This window comes from Mustela erminea, chromosome 1 (assembly GCF_009829155.1).
Source record: "Mustela erminea isolate mMusErm1 chromosome 1, mMusErm1.Pri, whole genome shotgun sequence".
NCBI classification, from domain to species: Eukaryota; Metazoa; Chordata; class Mammalia; order Carnivora; family Mustelidae; genus Mustela; species Mustela erminea.
The window spans coordinates 179,591,983-179,614,193 of NC_045614.1; the positions used below are offsets into that span (position 1 = coordinate 179,591,983).

At 34.5% G+C, this 22,211-nt stretch overlaps 1 protein-coding gene across 2 annotated transcripts in view; it reads right to left on the bottom strand.

The window, feature by feature from the left end:
• Positions 1 to 535: 535 nt before the first annotated feature.
• The window catches only part of CSNKA2IP (casein kinase 2 subunit alpha' interacting protein), a 196,805-nt gene continuing 175,129 nt past the window's right edge, over positions 536 to 22,211 (bottom strand). The window contains exon 6 of one of the 2 annotated variants that reach the window (XR_004287719.1): positions 536 to 558. The gene's annotated coding sequence lies outside the window, so the exon portion shown is untranslated. Of the gene's footprint in view, positions 559 to 2,158; positions 2,182 to 22,211 lie in introns of those variants that run through there. The other variant, XR_004287724.1, reaches the window with a different exon arrangement.

The following is a 22,211-nucleotide window of genomic DNA, read 5'->3' on the forward strand; positions in this document are numbered from 1 at the left end:
ATTGTTTATATTTTTAATATACATTCTTACCAATTTAATTTCCAATTGTGAATTTTCTGGTCATGAAATTCGTTCATTTACATACTGTGGTATTAATAATTTTCTTATCTAAGTGAATAAAATATTGTATTCAATGAATAGATTTAAACTTTCTTTTGTAGTACTTGCCACTGATCTATGTTCTCATCCATCGATTGTATTTGTTTTGATTCTTTTTTCAATATACAAGCTTTTATGATTTTATAGAATCAACTCATATCTTTACTTTGTGAATAATTCTCTCATTTCTAAGTTGACAGAGAAAGTCAATTTAGGCTTGAAAAAATAATATTGATATTCCATTGTATTATGCAGAATGATGAGCCATGTATCAGTGAATTGCTTACTTCTACATACACACTTCATTGTTCTATTTTGTGAAACTGGAAGTCGACTCTGCACACATTTTTCCTTTGCAAGCTGACACAGTGCTAAGTGTCATCAATAGAAGGGAGTAGAGGACCCTACAGGAGAAGTCTTCTCTGTCTTTCTTCTGTTGTGCTTCCTCTTTTCTTGCTCCTCTATCATAGATGCCAGCAGTAAGTGTACCAGGAACCCAGTGGTTATCACCCTCCAGCAAATTTTTTACCAAGCACTGCCCCGGTTCCTGGTTTCAACAGGTGTTTTATTGACATTTTGTTATCCATTTTAACGATTAGAGATGGTCAAAAGTAGAGTTCTACATTGATTCATTGGCAGTTATTAACTGGTTGGCTGGATGATCTGAGACTTAGAATAAACAGGATTAGAATACTGGTAACAAGGAAGTCAAGAAAACATATGTGGATAGAAATCTCAGACTGGACACAATCTATGAGAATATGTGTGCCTATGTTGCCAAAGGGCATCTACCTCAAAGGGCCTCTTAGAAATCAGGTAGAAAATTATCAAGCTCCATGGGTGTCTGTCAGCTTCTTTCTCCAGCCATCCCAGCACTTTCTCAGTAAACACATGAAGAAAAGTGGCTTTGGGGCCAAGAGCTCATAGATGTACCATTACCAAAACTGGCTAGCACTAATACTCACTGCCTAATCTCTGTAGGAGACACCAACCAAAGCCCAGTATGACACGAGTTAGGCAATGAGATATTCCTCTTTAAGTAGTTAAAGTTGTTAAAGATTTAAAGCTATGAATGTAAGCAGGTTGGCAAATCTGGAGAAACAATTTCGAATACTTTCTGCCAGTGGTTGTGTAGGTTGGTTTTATTTTCTGGTGGTCAATTAGGAAAAGGGCCTCCTTTTCTAATGATCTAAGGAAGTTCTTCCTAACAACATACAGAGGCAGATTTACTGTGAAGCTAATGATGTTGAAACTTCACAGTCTCACACTGTTCTGAACCCCTTCCAAGATTGGGAGGGTCCTAATAAGGTATTAACATGGTCAAATGGTTTGGAAAATTTGAGAAAGAGACATTTTATATTCCTTATTCATTCCATCAGAAATGCCTACCACATAAAACTATATCAGCTAAGGCCTCACAAAACTGGTTCTGACCTGAAAGTATATTCTTATTAAAAGAAGAAGAATTAGAAGGAAGGAAGGAAGAAAAGAAAGAAAGAAAGAAAGAAAGAAAGAACGAACCTGGGTGGCTTAGTCAGTTAAGCATCTCACTCTTGACTTTGGCTCAGGTCATGATCTCAAGGTTGTGAGATCAAACCCTGTGTTGGACTACACACTGGGTGTGGTGTCTGCTTGAGAGTCTATCTCTCCCTCCTCCAAAAAAAAAAAAAGAGATAAAGATTCACTCAGAAACTCCTCAATGCAATTATGTTTAGTAATCATTTTAATCCACACTTGAGAAAGCTGCAGGGCTTTCTGAAAATATTAAATGTAGTTTTCTTTTATTTAGCTTATTTTTTATATTACTTCTACTATATGAGCATTCATTCTTTATGTGACCCCTTTCCTAAAATTCACTGAGACTGATCCTACATGGGCTAAGTTAAAAAAAAAAAAAAAAAGAAATCAATATATAAGGGATAACCAGATACCTTGAATTTATATGAAGATTCATCCTTTTCTATGAAGACATAGATATAGGATTTCTCTAAAACTCCAGAATGTTAACAGCATCAGTATTCACGGAAGCACATATGATGATAGCATAAGGATGTTTTGACTTCTGTTGAAGAATGACACTAACTACATCCATAAAAACAGAATTAATTTACCACAAATGAGTTTATGAATACCATGGAAAATCAATCTTGCCATTCTAAATGCCTACAGAATCTGAAAGTCTTATGGAATGTCAGGCATTACTAATATTGTAAAATAATTTTAATGCTAGCATACAATTTTATAAAATGTTTGATCACATTGTCTTATAAATATTCATAAAAATATCTCCTGAGTTTGCCAAAATATCAGTGGCTTCTTGTTATTTTCAGCAGGTAACATAAAACTAAATTGGAAGTGCCAATGCAATCAGAACTACACTTTGGGAAGAGAAAGTGAAAAGAGCTTCTTTGGGAGGAAGTTTCCTCCATTTCGTACAGGTCTAGAACCCAGAAGAGTGCTGGCTCCTCCCTTACTTCATGTAGACTTCTCAGGCTTCAGATTGGCTTTATGAACTCTTTCTTTTTTCTTTTTCCTTCTAGATGGCACTGAATTTTTTTTTAACTCATTGTATATATCTACATATATACAATATTATATATAACTATATGTAATATAATATATATAATATGTATAATAATAATAATAACAACAACAACAACGTATCTTTTTGAGTAAGTGTTTTCATTTTCTTTGGGCAAATATCCAGAAGTGGAATTACTGAATCATATGGTATTTCTATTTTTAATTTTTTGAGGAATGGCCATGGAGAGGGGATGGACAAAATAGGTAAAAGGGACTGAGAAATATAGATCTCCACTTGTGGCATGAACAAGTCACAGAATAAAAAGCACAGCATAGAGGATATAGTCAATGGTATTTTAATAGTGTTCTATAGTGGTTGATGGTAGCTACACTTGTAGTAAGCATAGCATAATGTATAGACTTGTGGAATCATTATGTCATACACCTAAAACTAATGTAACATTGTATCAACTATATTCAAAATAACAATAATAAGAAGAAGAAGATCAGAGGGAAAGTGTGATTTACACTGGAACCTATAGCTTTTCAGAAATGGCTTTGGTTACAACTATAATGTAACAGGCAATGTTCCCATTTTTTTAAGATTTTATCTATTTATTTGACAGACAGAGATCACAAGTAGGCAGAGAGGCAGGCAGAGAGAGAGGGGGAGAAGTAGGCTCCCTGCTGAGCAGAGAGCCCAATGCAGGGCTCCAACCCAGAACCCTGGGATCATGACCTGAGGCTAAGGCAGAGACTTTAACCCACTGAGCCACCCAGGTGCCCCCAATGTTCCCATTTTTAAAAAAGCATGGATTGTATCCTATAATCCAAGTGGGTAGAAAAAATCTTGAAAGATTAGAGTTAATTTTTAAATCAAACACTTATACTTAATGTGTTTCTCTCTGTGTAGTCCAGTTGTATTCAGTATTATATTTGTTTCTATTATTTGCGATATTCAGGTGAATTTTGTCACTACCTTAAAATTTTCATTCTTACATAATAAATCTATAAATGAATGATATGAAGAGATTAAACAATCCATGGAGAAAAAAAAACCCTGTGTTTTCTAGTATATACCTTCAAAACGTGTAACAAATTATCATGAAGATACATATTTTTCAAAATATGTCCATATTATTTCTAAAGTTCAGTGGAAGTATTTGGTTCTTACAATTCCTTTTTGGTCAAATGTTGTAGCTTTGAAAAGAAAAACTTAAGATCATTAAAAAAAAAAAAAAAGAGTGAGTTACATATTAAACCAGTCCCTTTGCTAGATATGAAACCTGAAGTTTGGGGAATCTCCCCAGAATAAAACCTAGTAATAATTTATATTAAATTACCACAAAATAAATAATAGAAAAGTATAGCATATTATAGGATAAGAACAGTTATATTGAAAAGGATCAAATGAAAATATAATTATCTCCCAGTGAACACACACATACACAAAAGAAATATAAATCCATATCACCTGCCAGATCATTTTTCCTTTTTATGAAACAGGAAATTTAAAACACACAATTTATTTTACCTGTTGAAGTAATGTAAATGAAGGTAGGTTTAGCCCTATGATAACTGTATTCCTCTTTAGATTTACCAAATGGAAACTAGGCAACCATTGGGTATATATTCTATCAAATAAAGCTGACATTTAATCAAAATCTTATAAAATATCATGTGTCATAGGAAGAAAAACAAAATGCACCAACTGTAACAGCTGAATAATAAATTATGAGAGTTGGAATGTTTTAGCTTTCCTGAAATAGGAAGGAAATATATGTGTAGTTTTAGTATTTGTGGCAAGCTATGTGACTTAGTCACTCTAAGAGGTAGTTTCTATAACTGTAAGATGGATTTATCAATATAATCTACATCATAGGATTATTGAAAAGATACATAAATAAAAATTATAAAGAACTTAGTGGAATTTAATACACATTTACAAACATTAATTGTTATTGCTTGATAAATTACTTTGCTCAGAACAAAGCTAGTTCTTTCTGTCCCCACATCCACAATCTTTTTGTGAATACTATTGGCCAGAATAAAAATGTTAAAGATATATCTGATTTTGTTCTCTTTAAAATCAGGTAATAAAAAAATCAACCTGAGTCTAATTAGGATATTTCTATTATGAGAACTACCTGGAATTGAAATAATTGTCTTCTTCATTAATCCACATATTTTTTTTGTTATAAACACTCCCCATGTACTCTCCACTTATTGAAATATACTGAAGAAATTAAGGCTTAATAATTCAAAAAAGCCTGTCCTGTATGAGGCCAATCCTAACAGATGTATTTGTCAATTTAGTACAGAAATTACTATTGAGCACTTACTATCTACAGGCACTCTGTGAGGCACCACATAACAACATTCCAAAAATTTTATAACACACTATATTTGTGAGTGTGTGGGAAATAGACCACCCTCATTCATTACTAAAGATAAATTGATAAAACCTCATGGAGACCAATTTGACCATATTCGTGGAAAATTTAAATGAAAATACCCTTTGAAAGAGCAATCAGGATTTTTTTTTTTTCCTAAACATACTGCAGGATAGCAGCATTATTTGGAATAACAGACATGGAGCATACTAAATATAGATCAGTAAGGGAGATGATATGTAAATTATATTACAACCATGCAATTGAATATAAAGCATCTACAAAAGGAAGAAGAAGAAGGAGGAGGAGGAGGAGGAAGAAGAAGAGGAAGAGGAGGAGTAGGAGGAGGAGAGGAAGAAGAGGTGGAGAAGAAGAAATGTACAATTGTGTGTGGTGCAAAAATAATGAATACTGTTATGCTGGAAATAAAAATAAAAAAAAAAAAAGAAAGTCCTAGTGTCCCTGTGTAAGACTGAACCAATGCTCAGTTTGGAGAGACACCCATAACTGAACAGAGTAGGGAAAGTGAAAAAAAAAAAAAAAAAAAAAAAAAAAGATTGGGAGGGGTCTCTCTCTTCAGAGATGGCCCTGACCAGTCGGTCAGTCAATTCTTGAGGCTGTAAGCTGGGGGTGGTTTTTCTCTACAGAGACAGCCCTGTTCGGTCAGTATGACTTCTAATGCTTGGCATAGAATAGAGCTTTGCATAACTTTAACTTTGTTTCAGTTTCGTTCCCTGGCTGATCAGTCTGATTTCTATATCATAAAATAAAGCTTTAAATAACTTTCAAAAAAAAAAAAAAAAAACAATTGTGTGTAGTAATAAGAAAATGTAGAAATAAGAAATATTCATTGCTAACTAGTGTCATATTGTGAAAATAAATAAATAAAAATACACAAAAGTTCACATTTACATTTGCCAATAAATTCAAAAAATAAATTTTGAATAATACATAAGATATAAGAAGAATGATATCAAATGGGAAGGGGAGTAGCAACTAGATCAATGAAAGATCGGTTTTTCACTACATGCCCTTTTTATATTTTCTGCATTTGGAATAAGGTGACTATTTTACCTTTCAAAATAAATCGAAAAATTGACTGCTCTGGCTTTTCCTAGCTGTTGCTGTGGAATAAACTGTAAGAGAGTAAAGTAGAAAGCAGAGAGACCAGTTAGGATGCTATTGCAATGGTCCAAATAACAAATGGTAGAGTTGATTCTGGATGTATTTCAAAGAAAATCAGAAAAGAGTTGGTGATTATTCAATGTGGGTTTAAAAAAGGGAAGAGGTAGGAGGAGGAGTTAATATGGCCGTGTAGTAGGGGCACCCTGGGCTTTCCTCGTCCCTTGAACACACCTAGATCAATAGCAAATCATTTGAACAACTAGAAAATCATCTGAGGATTAAGGCAACAATCTGCACAATTGGAGGGAGACAACATGGTGGATGCAGGGTTCAGATATGTTAACTGGGAGACAGAAAAGCCACAGTGCTGCAGAGGGGAGGGAAGCCTTTCAGCAGAGAGAGGTTAAGGAGAGAGGGAGTGAGCAGAAGAGAGAGAAGTGCATAGGGTTCACGCAAGATGCTGTGGTGTGGGGATCTCATGGTTTGCATTGGAAGAGAACTGTTTCCCTTCCTGGAGCACATTTGGAAGAGGGTATATTGCCTCTCCAAGAACAATAGACCCACTAGGTGCCATCAAGCAGCCATTCAACAGCAGGGCACAGAGGCACATGAAGAGGACAAATAACCCGGTAGGAGCTTTATGCTGTGCTTCAACATAGACTCTGGACATCCACACACACTTTTCTGGAACAGAATGGTGCCAAGAGCAGCACTTTTCTGGAACAGAATGGTGCCAAGAGCAGCAGCCCTCTTATGGAGGGGAGCGGGTCCATGCTTTGCAAGGTCCTTTAAGATTTGGAGTTTTTAATCTCAGCCATTTACCAGAGATAAAACATAGGAGAACTATGGTGCCAGGGATCCTGATAGTCTGGGTACAGGCAGGTTGAGGGTGGGGATCTGACCAAAATCCTAGGATACAGGAGCAGAGATTATTCACTTTCTGTGAGGACCTTCTGAACAATAGTGTCTCTTATTTCCCCTCTCATGGGATGAGAAGGCAGAGTGACACCATCTTTCATGACCACCTCCACCCCACTCCCCCGCCTCACTCTCCCCAACAGCATGGTAAGAGTTCAGAGGGAAACCCAGTACCTCCAGTGGAAGTTTGAGTCACTTACACCAAACCCTACCCCACTGTGTCACAGGGGCATCTTTATAAGAGCAAATCGAACCATGAGCCAGCACAGTGCACCTCTCCCTCAGAAGAATGACACAGGCCCCCCCATGTTATCAAGTCTATTGATCATAGAGTGTTCCAAAGTGTTAGTTTCAGTTCTGGTAGAAATAGGACAGGGATTTCCTTTTTTTTTTTCCCCCTTATATTTTATTTATTTATTTTTTTGTTTATTTATACTTCGGAATCAGGCTTATAGTTTTTACTTTGTCTGTTTGCTTGCTTTTTTGTTCCTTTCCCTTTTCTCTTCTCTTGGATCACAATTTTTTATTCTTTCTAATCAGGCTTACCTTAAACAAATAAATCAAAGCACACCTATTTAAAGTTCCAAACACTCGCACTGAAAGCAAGGAAGAACTCGGCAAGAAAGAGCAACCAAAACACACCAGCAGAGTGCACACAATACACACCAGAAACACTTCCCAGAACTCTAGGCCCTGGACAATGTAGGACCCATTCTTAATATTACTATTACCCTCATTAGCATAACATGCAAAACACAGAAACCAAGACATAATGACAAGACAGAGAAATTCTCTCCCCCCCCAAAAAAAAGCGAAAGAAGAAATCACAGCCAGGGATTTGCTCAAAACTGATATAAGGAATATATCTGAACAAGAATTTAGAACAAGTCATAAGAATACTAACTGAGCTGAAAGATGCAGAAAAGACACAAGGGAAACTCTTGCTGAAGAGATAAAAGTCCTAAATACTAGTCTGGGTGCAATAAAAATGTTATAATTGAGACAGAAAACCAACTGGATGTAATCACTATGAGGATAGAAGAAACAAAGCAATGAGTAGGTGATACAAAAAATAAACTTATGGAATATAATTAAGCTGAAAAGAAGAGAGAAAGAAAACTATTAAATCATGAATAGAGACTTAGGGAACTCGGCTATTCCATAAAGTGCAATAAAATTCATATCACAAGAGTTCCAGAAGAAGAGTGGGGAAAAAGGGCAGAACATTTAATTGAATAAATTATAGCTGAGAGGGCGCCTGGGTGGCTCAGTGGGTTAAGCCGCTGCATTCAGCTCAGATCATGATCTCAGGGTTCTCAGATAGAGTCCCACATCAGGCTCTCTGCTCAGCAGGGAGCCTGCTTCCCTTCCTCTCTCTCTACCTGCTTCTCTGCCTACTTGTAATCTCTGTCTGTCAAATAAATAAATAAAATCTTAAAAAAAAATTATAGCTGAGAACTTCCTTAATCTGGGGTAGGAAACAGGTATTCAGTTCAAGAGTTACTGAGAAATCCCCTCAAAACCAACATAAACAAATCAATATCAAGATATACCATGGTGAAACTAGCAAAATACAAAGATGAAGAGAGAATTCTGAAAGCAGCAGAAGACAAAAGGTCCTTAACCTATAAGCGTAGGCTCATAAGGTTAGCAGAAAATCTGTCCACAGAAATTTGGCAGGCCAAAAGACGGGACATGAAATACTCAATGTGCTAAGCAGAAAAAATGTGCAGCTAAGAATAAAGGCTGTCATTCAGAATAGAAGGAGAGATCAAGAGTTTCCAAGACAAGCAAAAATTAAAGGAGCTTGTGAACACTAAAACACCTCTGTAAGAAATATTCAAGGTGACCTCTTGAGCAGGAAAGAGAAAAAAGAGCAACAAAAACTAGAAAGGAACAGAGACAATCTATAGGAACATTGACTTTACAGGTAACACACTGGCACTAAATTCATACCTATCAATAATTCCTCTGAATGGAAATGGACTAAATGGTCCAATTAAAAGACATATGGTATTAGAATGGATTTTTTTTAAAAGATCCATCAATATGAAATCTTGCCATTTGAAACAACATGGATATAAGAGCCCAAAATTCCATTGACAGATGAATGGATAAAGAAGCAATGGTGTAAAAATACAATGGGATATTACCCAGTCGTCAAAAAGAATGAACTCTTGCCATTTGAAATGATATGGATGGAAACAGAATGTATTATGATAAATTAAAATAAGTTAGAGAAAGACAAATACATGATTTCACTCATATATGGAATTTAAGAATCAGATGAATATAGGAGAAGGGAAGGAAAAATAAGATAAGAAAAAAAAAAAGAGGCGAACCATAAGAGACTCTATAGTTAAGAGAACACTGTTGCTGGAGGGAGGTGAGTGAGGGTGGGGTAAATGGGTGATAGGCATTAAGGAGGGCATTTGTTGGGATGACCACTGGGCATTATATGTAAGTGATGAATCACTAAATTTTAGCCTGAAACCAATACTACACTGTATGTTAACCAACTTGAATTTAAATTTATAAAAAAGAAAAAGAAGTAAGACAAAATAAATGGTATCACAGAAGACCACTGGAGTAACAAAATTGTAAGATAAATGCCAAGAAGTTTGTTTTTTGTACATGTGAGCCTAAGAATTTTTTTTAAAAAGAAGTTTGTTTTTTGTACATGTGAGGCTAAGAATTTTTTTTAAAAAATGAAAAGATGGACTACATAGATATAAATGCCATGATCTGAAGGGGCACCAACCTCCCAATGTTTACAGCAGCAATGTCCACAATAGCCAGCTATGGAAAGACCCCGATGTCCACTGACTGATGAATGGATAAAGAAGATACACTCGAATATTACTCAGCCATCAAAAAAAAAAGAAATCTTGCCATTTGCAACAATGTGGATGGAACTAGAGGGTATTATGCTAAGCAAAATAAGTCAATCACAGAAAGACAATTATCATATGATTTTACTTATAGGTGGAATTTAAGAAACAAAATGGAGGAGAATGGGGAAGGGAGGGAAAAATACAACAAGATAAAATCAGAGAGGGAGACAAACCATAAGAGGCTCTTAATCATAGGAAACAAACAGCATTGCTGGAGAGTGGGTTGGTAACTGGGTGATAGACATTATAGAGGGCACGTGATGTAATGAACACTGGGTGTAATATAAGAAAGATGAATCACTGAACTCTACCTCTGAAACTAATACACTGTATGTTAATTAATTGAATTTAAATTTAAATTTGAATTTAAATTTAAATTTAATTTAAATTTTAAAAAATGAAAAATTGACAGCAATGTGCAGAAAGAATTAGATAAAATGGAGACTAAACATAGAACAATGAAGATTATTTTATTCAATAATTTTATACTTCTTGGACCCTTAATTAGAGTGGTGGAAACTGCAATGGAAAGGAAATAATTAAATGAAAGAAAAATGCATTTTGAGATATTATGGAATTACCCATCCATTTATATGTTTATTTATTGTACTTATGCTTATTTGTACTTTTTGCTTATTGTACTTTGCTTACATATCCACTTATATGTTTATTTATAATAACATATATAAAGTGCCTTTGCTTACTTGTTTTCACATTTTTTTTAAAGATTTTATTTATTTATTTGTCAGAGAGAGGGAGAGTGAAAAAGTGAGCACAGGCAGGCAGAGGCAGAGGGAGAAGCAGACTCCCTGCTGAGCAAGGAGCCCGATGTGGGACTTGATCCCAGGACGCTGGGATCATGACCCGAGCCGAAGGCAGCTGCTTAACCAACTGAGCCACCCAGGTGTCCCTGTTTTCACATATTTTGAAGAAAGTATCATATGCTTCCACAATTTGAATTTGTGTCAGGGATGTCGTTCGTTGGTTGATTTGGAGTTCTAATCTATTATAGTATACTGATATACTTTTAATTTGAACGTCTTTGGATAGGGAAGTACCCTTGAGTTCCCAGAGCTTTTCTTTTTACATTTTCTTATACAGTTTGTGTTTGTACTTGTCTGTCTCCTCAATCTGTGGGCATTGAGTTTGTTTTAGGTTTAGGGTTTTTTTGTTTTGTTTTGTTTTTATTTATTTGAGAGAGAGAGAGACAGAATGAGAGAGCACAAGCACGGCAGACTTTGAGGGAAAACAGACTCCCGGACTCTCTGAGCAGAGAGAGAGATGTAGGGCTCAATCCCAGAACCCTGAGATCATTACCTGAGCCAAAGGCAGACACTTAATAGACTGAGCCACCAAGGTGCCCCAGGCATTTAGTTTTTGATCCCAAGTTACACTCTGCCTTTGCCCCAGGATTAGGACACTTTAAAAAGATAGATGATAGATAGATGTAGATAAATAGATGATAGATAATAGATGCTGATAGATAATAGATTGATGATAGATAAATAATAGATAGATGATAGATAGATATCTAGATAGATAGATGATAGATAGAGGGATAGACATGGTTTCATTCTGAGAATAGATTCTATATGGCAGAATACAAATTTGGCTTTGAGCTTGCCAGTTACCACTGACAGAAGGAAATATATGATTCACAATGTCCACAGGATAAAAACAAATGAATTGCTATAGAAAAACTAATGAAGAAAATCTAACCCAAGAAATAAGAAAAAAAAAAAAAAACCAAGAACAACAACAATGTTTTTCTTAAGTTATAATATTAAAGAATTCTTTGATGAGTCTTTATATAGACCAATAATATTTCTGCCATGAATGCAATAAAATATTTGGATGAACATAATTCTTAAGGTATCTTTCAATGTACAAATGTTAAAATTCAATTTCCCATTTGAAATTATGTAAAGTTTCAAAATAATAGGTTATTTTTTTAAAAAGATAAAACTGTGTGGCCTGGGGCCCCTTGGTGTCTCAGTCAGCTAAGTTGTCTGCCTTTTTTTTTTTTTTTTTTTTTTTTTAAAGATTTTATTTATTTATTTGTCAGAGAGAGAGCGAGCGGGAGCGAGCACAGGCAGACAGAGTGGAAGGCAGAGTCAGAGGGAGAAGCAGGCTCCCTGCGGAGCAAGGAGCCCGATGTGGGACTCGATCCCAGGACGCTGGGATCATGACCTGAGCTGAAGGCAGCTGCTTAACCAACTGAGCCACCCAGGTGTCCCAGTTGTCTGCCTTTGACTCAGGTCATGATCCCAGAGTCCTGGGATTGAGTCCAGCATCTGGCTCTCTGCTCAGTGGGGAGTCTGTTTTCCCTCTCCCTCTGTCTGCCATTCTGCCTCTTGTTCTCTCTCTCACTCTCTCTGCCAAATAAATAAATAAAATATTTTTTAAAAAATTTTAAACTTCGTGAACTAAAAATCCTTTAGATATTTGTCAACAGATATTATTTATTAAAACCACATTTTAATAAAATTTGGTACACCAAATCTTGGAAAAGTATCTGGAAATATTTATTTTCAGAATAAGAGCAGATTTAAGGTTCTTAAAAGCAAAGCATGATAGGTGAAAATTAAATGCTGGAGATAAGAAAGAAACCTGTTCATAAAACTACCAAAGTCCCTGTCACCTCTGCAGGAAATAACTGGGGAAAATAATCTGAATCTGCTTCAATTTATTGAAAAATCTAATGGGTAATTACAGTTTCCAAATTCCAGCTAATATAACGGCATTATTCAAAGTATTGACACGATATGATGCATTACTATTAATTTTAAGGTATAATATAAGTAATTTGTTAAAATATAAAGTGCAAAATCTTGTGAATACTTGATGAAAAGAGTGAATTTTTACATAATTTACTTAGAAATTTAAGCTAACACTTCAGTAGAATTTCCTAACTGAAGTTTTCAAATGGCATATTTTCAATACCCCATTCTATCCACCAGGTCTTTTGTTTAACCTAAGGCCAAGTCAGTTGCCTTTTATCATAATCCTTACATTATTGTTTTTCTTAAAATAGGGAACTCTTATCAATAGTTAGGTTTCTATCAAAAGTGGAAAAACAAGATGAAAGTAGAGAGTGATAAAAATTCAAGAAAAATGAGCTCAGCATATTTTTTAGTTTGATATACATGTACTGAAGCATCTTCACTCATTTGTGTTGCCTATTTGGTTCCCAAAGACATTTGAAATTGTCTATACCTTTTCCAGTCAAGAAATAGAAGCAGCTAAAAGAATGCCCCATGATTAGACATTAATGCATGAGGGTGAGAGTATCAAGAAGGCAAAAGTAAATGCAGATTTCTAGGTTTTAAACCACCATCATAGCCAAAATATGCAAAACAAACCAACTGTGACCCAAGATTACACAGGAATCCAAGGAAGGTCCCAGTGAGAAGGAGAACCTGAACACTCCTTCTTATAGAGTCTAAAACTTTTCGTACATCCAGAATCAAATGGATTACATCCAGTTAAGCAGCTTGCATTAGTCATGGTTCTCTGGAGAAACAGAACAAATGGGATGCATACTTACATACAGAAAGAGATATATTTTAAGGAACTGGCTAGTAAGATTACGGAAGCTAGCAAGTCCAAAATCTGCAGGGTGTGCCCGCATTCTAGAAATCCAGGAAAAGTAGATGTTGTAGTTCAAATCCAAAGGCTGGCTGCTGGGAGAACTTCCTTTTGCTTAGAGTAGGTCAGTCTTTGTTTTAGTTAAAACTTCAACTGTTTGGATGTGACCCACCCCCATTATGAAGACCAATTTCCTTTAAATGTCCAAAGTCCACTAATTTGAATGATAAGCTCATCCCAAAAAACCTCCATCAAAAAATACAGAATAATATTTGACCACATATCTTGGCACCATGGCCCAGCCATGGTGATACATAAATTTAGCCATCACATATTTCAACTTAGGGAATTCTTCATCAGTCAAAATTTATGCTCTAATAAAAATTCACACATTTTCTTTGTGTAGAATTCATTTAATTTTTTTCTTTCTTTTATTTCCTATTTTTTTAGAGAGAGGGTATGTGCAGGGAGGGTGGGACAGAGGGGGAGAAAGAAAGAAAATCTTCAGTGGGCTCCATGCCCAGAACAGAGCCCAACATGCAGCTCAATCTCACAACACTGAGATCATGACCTGAACTGAAATCAAGAGTAGGACACTTAGCCAACAGAACCACCCAGGCTCCCCCCCATTTTTATCATTGTTTTTACAGGACAATGTGAAAAAATAATCCTGCATAGAAAATTGTCGACCATTCAGAAATAGTTAATTTGGACCTCCCCTGAAAACTTGAAGAAATATAGACATTTGTTCATTTATTTAGCTGACTCTGATTCATGGCATTAAGTGCTTAGTGAGCTATAGAAGATTCAAAATAGATCAGTTTATGCATTTATTGTTGCCAGTAATATTTACCTTTCTGAGAATGTCCAAGAAAATTAGTTATAAATTTTATCTACATCTATGTATCTACTTACAACAATAGTTATAGTATGTTTCCCTGGCACAGTTACTAATGTGAAAGATTTTCCCGTGGTTTGAAATGAACATTTGTAGAAACCAGATCAATTTTCTTGTGTGTTTTTGTTTTGTAGTGTTAGCATTTCCACCAGTGGCTGTTGTGTGTTAAAGCTTAACCATGTTTATAAATACTGTCTTATAATGTTATGCTATGTGGCAATCATTAGTTGTGATTATCTTTAGCTTATGTCACTTGAGCAAAACTGTTACTTTTTTATATAAATCCAATATTATTTGGATCTAGTGGGCTTTTTGCTTCCAATTTTCAGAAGTTTGAAATGTGCTGCAAGATTTTGTGTCCAGTTACCTTGGGATATAGTATGAAATGCTTCAAAACACCAGTATTATTTAGAATAGCAATATTACTGAAAAAGATGTTATCATTCTTTTCATTTTTAGAAATGACTGATATTTCCTTTTTTTTTTTTAAGATTTTATTTATTTATTTGACAGACAGAGATCACAAGTAGGCAGAGAGGCAGGCAGGGGGAGAGGAAGGTAAGCAGACTCCCTGCTGAGCAGAAAGCCGATGCTGGGCTCAATCCCTGGGATCATGACCTAAGCCAAAGGCAGAAGCTTTAATCCACTGAGCCACCCAGGTGCTCCTAGAAATGACTGATATTTCTTTTTTTTTTTCAATTTATTTATTTTTTTAATTTTTTCAATTTATTTATTTTCAGAAAAACAGTATTCATTATTTTTTCACCACACCCAGTGCTCCATGCAATCTGTGCCTTCTATAATACCCACCACCTGGTACCCCAACCTCCCACACCCCCGCCACTTCAAACCCCTCAGATTGTTTTTCAGAGTCCATAGTCTCTCATGATTCACCTCCCCTTCCAATTTACCCCAACTCCCTTCTCCTCTCTAACACACCTTGTTCTCCATGATATTTGTTATGCTCCACAAATAAGTGAAACCATATAATAATTGACTCTCTCTGCTTGACTTATTTCACTCAGCATAATCTCTTCCAGTCCCGTCCATGACTGATATTTCTTAAAGATTATTATGTATTAGATCTTATGGCAAATTCCATTAACTTTGTGGATAGTAAAACCACATTACCAATAATTAAAAAATTATTCAGTAAAGAGAGGATATTAAATGAGTAAACTTTTTGGCAGGCTAGTGCAAAGGGGATCTCCAAAAGTACTTTAAAGGGATATTTAATAAGCCCATCAGGACGTAATGTATAATTATTAGCAATAGTCTAAAAAAAGAAGAAGAAGAAGAGAAAGGAAAGAAGGAAGGAGGGAAAGAAAGAAACTTCTATTGCCAATTGTTACTTTTGTATGGATGTACTAACATAAAAGGATTTTAAGAAATTAAATCACTCACCTATTTTCTAATATATTTTTCTATATATTTGCCTCCTTTTAAGATTGTTTTGCTATGAGCAATTTTATAGGATATTATGGATTTATTAGCATCACATAAAAATCTTTGGGAGCATGTTAATACAAGGTTTGAGTCTCCAGCATACGATCTTTTTAAACAAGAACTGCTCTCTTTAATATAATAATAAACTTTCTCTAGTTTTTTACTTTAAAAATTAAATATAATATTAAAACTGAGTTCCTTTTTGTATCTATTTAGTTCCTCCATGTTAGAATATTTATCAAAATACTATTATTTGTCATTATCAATTCAGATCTTCATTATTATACAAATATTTTGTGACCGAGAAGATACAGAAAAAATTAAAAAATATATACTTATCCAATTTAGTTGGCTCAGTTATATTCAAAAGGAATAAAAATGACACTTTACTTGAAAAATCCTATTTCTCTTGCTGGTGTGTCCTAAGTCTCTTCAAAGCCAAAGAAAAAATAACTATTGTCTGTGAAAGTAATGTTAAAACTCAGCATATTGCAAAATTGTAAACTAAGTGAAACCAAGTACTAACCAAGTGAACTTCAAATAAAAATTGTTTTCATATTTTATTGTTCATTTTAGTGGGTATTTTAAACTGATTTTCAAACTACATATCTGATTACATATTTGTCTTCTGGTATAAAATTCCCTTTTTGGTAAATTTTTCTTTGACTCAATTATTTAGCCCATAATTATATCTTTGCATGTAACTACTTAAGGCAGTGATTTAATTAACATATTTGGATAGTTTTAATATCTGTCATCTTTTGTATCAATGAGCAGCCCAGTTTATTCAGATTAATTAGTAGATATTTTTTCTCTTGAAAACTGTATATAATAATTTTGGTTTTTTTAATTTATCAAGAATTTATTAGTAGCTTGTATTACAAGGACTTTCAAAGTGCCTTTAAAAAGTGACACTCCTGATGTCAAAATGCTCATTGTTTATAGTGCCTGAGCTCTGTTTAATTAAGGATTCTCCATGTGAATCATTCATGTTGTTCATCCAATGAAGCCAATGAGAACTAAATAATGTCATTGAGATTAACAGTGTAGTGTATTTTGTCATCAGCACAGGGTTTTTTTTTTTTAAAGATTTATTTATTTATTTGACAGACAGATATCACAAAGAGGCAGAGAGGCAGGCAGAGAGAGGAGGAAGCAGGCTCCCCGCTGAGCAGAGAGCCCGATGCAGGGCTTGATTCCAGGACCCTGGGATCACGACCCCAGCTGAAGGCAGAGGCTTTAACCCACTGAGCTATCCAGGCGCCCCATCATATGCACAGTTTTATTTGAATGTTCAAGGTCATAAGAACTACCAATTTGACTAATTTATCTTATATAAGTATAGGAGAAACTAAATATGAATCAAATGCATATGGATAAAGGAATGATATTCATTGTAATGTATGTTAAAATTCTTGAGTTGCAAGTTTTCCCATGAAAATGTACCTTCAAATATATGAAGAATCCATTAGAAAATAAGAATCAATGTCTCAAACATTTTAAAGTATATTGTATGTAATGTGTCTTTTATATGAAGCAGAACATATATTTTAGATAAAGTAAAAATGTATCTATAGTGAAAAATATAATTTCACTTGATGATTCAAATTACATTTTATGTTTTCAAAAACAACAAATAATGTTGATTAAAGAAAATAATAAAAGGGGTGTGTGTGTGTGTGTGTGGACAGGTAGATGGATGAGCAGGTAGACAGGTAGAGAAATATATGGAGAAAAAGATGTTTCAGAAATACAAGTAAAAAGTACTCTAGAAATTGAAAGTTGGTATAAAGATGAGTATTTCAATATATTGACACAACTAACATATTAACATTTAAGGAAAATGAAAAGATAAATAATACACTATCATACCCACTTCTTGTTAAACAAAAAAAGAATAACACAGTATCATTGAAAACTTTTACCAGACTTCCAAAAACACATATTTTTGCAGACAATAGAGTTCATTGATTACAGGTTGTAATAACCTTGATATTGAAGTTTAATAAAGGAATTAAATAAATGAAAAATAATTTAATAAACAAGTTTGCAAAAACTTTAAGTATAATTACTCAATGAAATCTTTCAAGGTATTAAAATATAATTAATCATGTCAAATAGAATTTATTCTAAAAATGCAAGATTGGTTTAAGACAACCAGAAAATTTAATAAAATTTATCTTATTTTGGAAAATAAGAAAAAATTATATATAGAAACTAAATACAGAAACAACAGTAACTTTCTTGACTGTCTACACCTAAGTACGATAAAATGTTTTAAGATATCAAAATGATGCAAGAATTCCCTTAGCCTATAAATTCTGTTTCACAAAAACCCACAACAAATATGCACTTAATATAATTCTAAACTTGGGTAACATTTCTTTAAGATTGGGACTAAAACAAAAATATCTATCATATGTATTACTATTTAACTTAGAACTAAAGGTCTGACCAAGGTAAGAACTCAAGAAGAAATAGGTAACAAAAATACTGTAAGAGAGAAGCAAAACCTTTATTATCATCTGATACAAAATATTTTATACAGAACATACACAGAAACAATAGTTTAACTAATATAAATTTCAGACAGGTGGCCAGATAGAAGATTAAGAAAAACAATAATTTTCCTCCTTAAAAGAAGGAGTCAAGGGGCACCCGGGTGGCTCAGTTGGTTAAGAAACTCTCTTCAACTCAGACCATGATCCCAGGGTCCTAGGATGGAGCCTCACATCAGGATCCTTTCTCAGTGGGGAACCTGCTTCTCCCTCTCCCTCTGCCTACCACTCTGCCTGCTTGTGCTCTCTCTCTGTCAAATAAATAAATAAAATTTATTTTAAAAAAGAGTCAAATAGGAGACGTAATAAATAAGAAGTTATCATTGGGTATAACTTAAAATCAACACAAAAAATAAAATAAACATAAAATTGACACAGCCACACGAGCCATGAAAGTTATCCAGAACATTTAAAAATATTTTTATAGAGCACACAAAGATTTGTATAAATGACATATGAACATTATTAGTGGATTGAAAATAGTAAGATTAAAAATATATAATTTGGAGGCCAATTAATAAATTGTATTTATTCTAATAAAAAGTACTGCACTGTTTTAGAGAATTTTGATGGTGTGGTTATAAAATGTATATAAAAATCATTTAGGGGTGTCTGGGTGGCTCAGTTGGTTGATTTTGCCTCAGGTCATGTTCTCAGGGTTATGAGATCAAGCCCTGCATCAGACTTTGCATTGAACACGGAGCCTTCTTAAGATTTTCTTTCCCTCTTCCTCTGCCCCTTCCCCGCTCTCTGGCTTGTGTTCTCTCTCTGTCTTCCAAAAAAAGAAAAGAGAAAAGAAAAGAAAAGAAATCCCTTTAATGGTTAAGATAAGTTTTGGAATATTAAAAAAAAAAAAAAAGCTGACCTATGTCTGTCTTAATCAATATGAAAAAAATCAAAGTTATTACAGTAGAAGTATAGGCAGAAGAACAGATAAATAGACTTTTGGAACAGACAGTAGAACCTGTGATAATAGGATATATATGGATGGTATATTATAGAAATCGTATCAAAAATCAGGGGCACCTGGGTGGCTCATTGGGTTAAGTCTCTGCCTTCAGCCCAGGCCATGATCTCAGGGTCCTGAAATTGAGCCCTGCATCATATCGGGCTCTCTACTCAGCAGGATCTCAGGGTCCTGAAATTGAGCCCTGCATCATATCGGGCTCTCTGCTCACCAACACACCCCCCCCACTGCCTGCCAATGCCTACTTGTGATCTCTGTGTGTTAAATAAAATAAATAAACTTTTTGTAAAAAAAAAAAAAAGAAATAGTATAAAAAATCAGAATAAAATCTACTAAATGGTAGAAGATATTTGTAAATGACATATGCAAAATATATAAAGGATTTATACAAGTCAACACCCAAAAAACAAACAATCCAATTTAAAAATGGGCAGAAGGGGCACCTGGGTGGCTCAGTGGGTTAAGCCATTGCCTTCTGCTCAGGTCATGATCTCAGGGTCCTGGGACAGAGCTCTGCATTGGGCTCTCTGCTCAGTGAGGAGCCTCCCCTCACTCTCTGCCTGTCTCTCTGCCTACTTGTGATCTCTCTATCAAGTAAATAAATGAAATCTTTAAAATAAACAAATAAATAAATAAATAAAAATGAGAAGAAGACATGAACAGACATTTCTCCAAAGAAACAAACAGATGGCCAACAGACACATGACAAGATGCTCAACATCACTGATCATCAGGGAAATGCATATCAAAACTGCAATGAGATATCACCTCACACCTGTCAGAGTGACTAAAATAAAAAACATTAAAAAATAGTGTTGGCTAGAATGTGAAGATAAAAGAATTTTCAGGTACTGCTGGTGAGAATGCAACTAATATAACCACTATGGAAAACAGTATGGAAGTTCTTAAAAAAATTAAAAATAGAACTACCCTATGCCCCAGTAACTGCACTACTGGGAATTTACCCAAAAAAACATACAAAACCAGTGATTCAAAGGGATACATGTTCCCTTATGCTTATTGCAACATTACTTACAATAGCCAAATTATGGAAGCAGCCAAAGTGCCCATCAATAGATGAATAGATAAAAAGATGGAAAATAATTCAGACATTAAAAAAGCATGAATAATTGCCACTTGAAAACATAGATGGAGCTAGAGTATAATGCTAAGCAAACTGACTCTGCCAAAGAAAAACAAATACTATATGATTTCACTCATATATGGAATTTCAGAAACAAAGCAAATGAACAAAGGGGGGAAAAATTAACTGAGAGACAGAAACCAAGAAACTGACTCTTAACTACAGAGATAGGGGGTAGGAAAATGGATTAAATAGGTGATGGAGATTAAAGAGTACATTTATCATAATTAGCATTGAGTATTGTATAGAATTGCTGTATCACTATATTGTATACCTAAAAGTAATATAACACTGTATCTTAACTGTATCAGAATTAAAATAAAAACTTAAATCAAAATACAAAAGACAAATCATCTAATACAAAGTTGTAGAAAATTGGTTTGTTTTATGGGGGAAAAATAAAAGTTATATCATATACAAAAAGAAACTGTACGTGGGCTAAAGACTTAATCATAAAATACAATTTTAAAAAATTATTTGTGAGGGGCACCTGGGTGGCTGAGCTGATTGATTGACTGCCTGACTCTTGGTTTCAGCTCATATCATGAAGTTATGGGTCATGGATTGAGCCCTACATTGGGCTCCCAGCTCAGTGGAGAGTCAACTTGAAAGATTCTCTCCTACTGTCCCTCTCCCCATGCTTGCCCTCTTTGTCTCTCTCAAGATAAATAAGTAAACTTTAAAAAATTGAGAAAATATGTGAACAGTATGTATGGCATTTGTATAAAAGCATTTTTTTTAAAGAAAAATGGTAGGAAGGGAGAGATGAAGGGAGAGAGAGACAAAGGGAAAGAAGAAAAGAGGAAGAAGAAGGAGGAGGAAAGAGGAGGAGGAAGGAGGGGGAATAGGAAGAGGGAAACAGAAGAAAAGGAGGAAAAAAGGAAGGAAGGAAGAAGGAGGACAGAAGAACAAACTAAGCCCAAAGTTAGCAAAAGGAAAAAAAAAATAACAAAGACTAAAGTGGAAATAAATGAAATAAAGAGTAGAAAAACAGTAGAAAAGAACAACAAAACTAAGAGCTGGGTTTTTTTGTTTGTTTGTTTGTTTGTTTGTTTGAGAAGATAAAATTCACAAAACTTTAGCTGGACTAAGAATAAAAAGACTCAAGTAAAATAAAAAATGAACTAGAAGACATTGCAGTTGATACCACAGAAATATAATCATATGAGAACACTATGAATAACTAAATGCCAACAAATGTGATAACCTAGAAGAAAGGGATAAGTTCCTAGAAACATACAACCTACAAAAACTGAATCACAGAGGACTAGAAAATCTGAACAGACCAATAACTAGTACTGACTCAGAATGAAAAATCTCTCAACAAAGAAAAGTCCAGGATCAGATGGCTTCAATGGTGAAGTCTTCAAAACATTTAAAGAATTAATACTAATCCTTCTCAAATGCTTCCAAAACATTAGAGAGGAAGGAACACATCCAAACTTATTTAATGAGGTCAGCATTATTCTCATACCAACGATAGATAAGGAAGTTATAAGAAAAGAAAATCACAGGACAATATCCTTGATGAACAGAGATGCAAAAATATTTAACACAATACCAGCAAACCAAATTCAAATGTACATTTAAAAAGTAGTATGCATGGTTAAGTGGGATTTACCACTGGAATGCAGGGATGGTTCAACATATGCAAATCA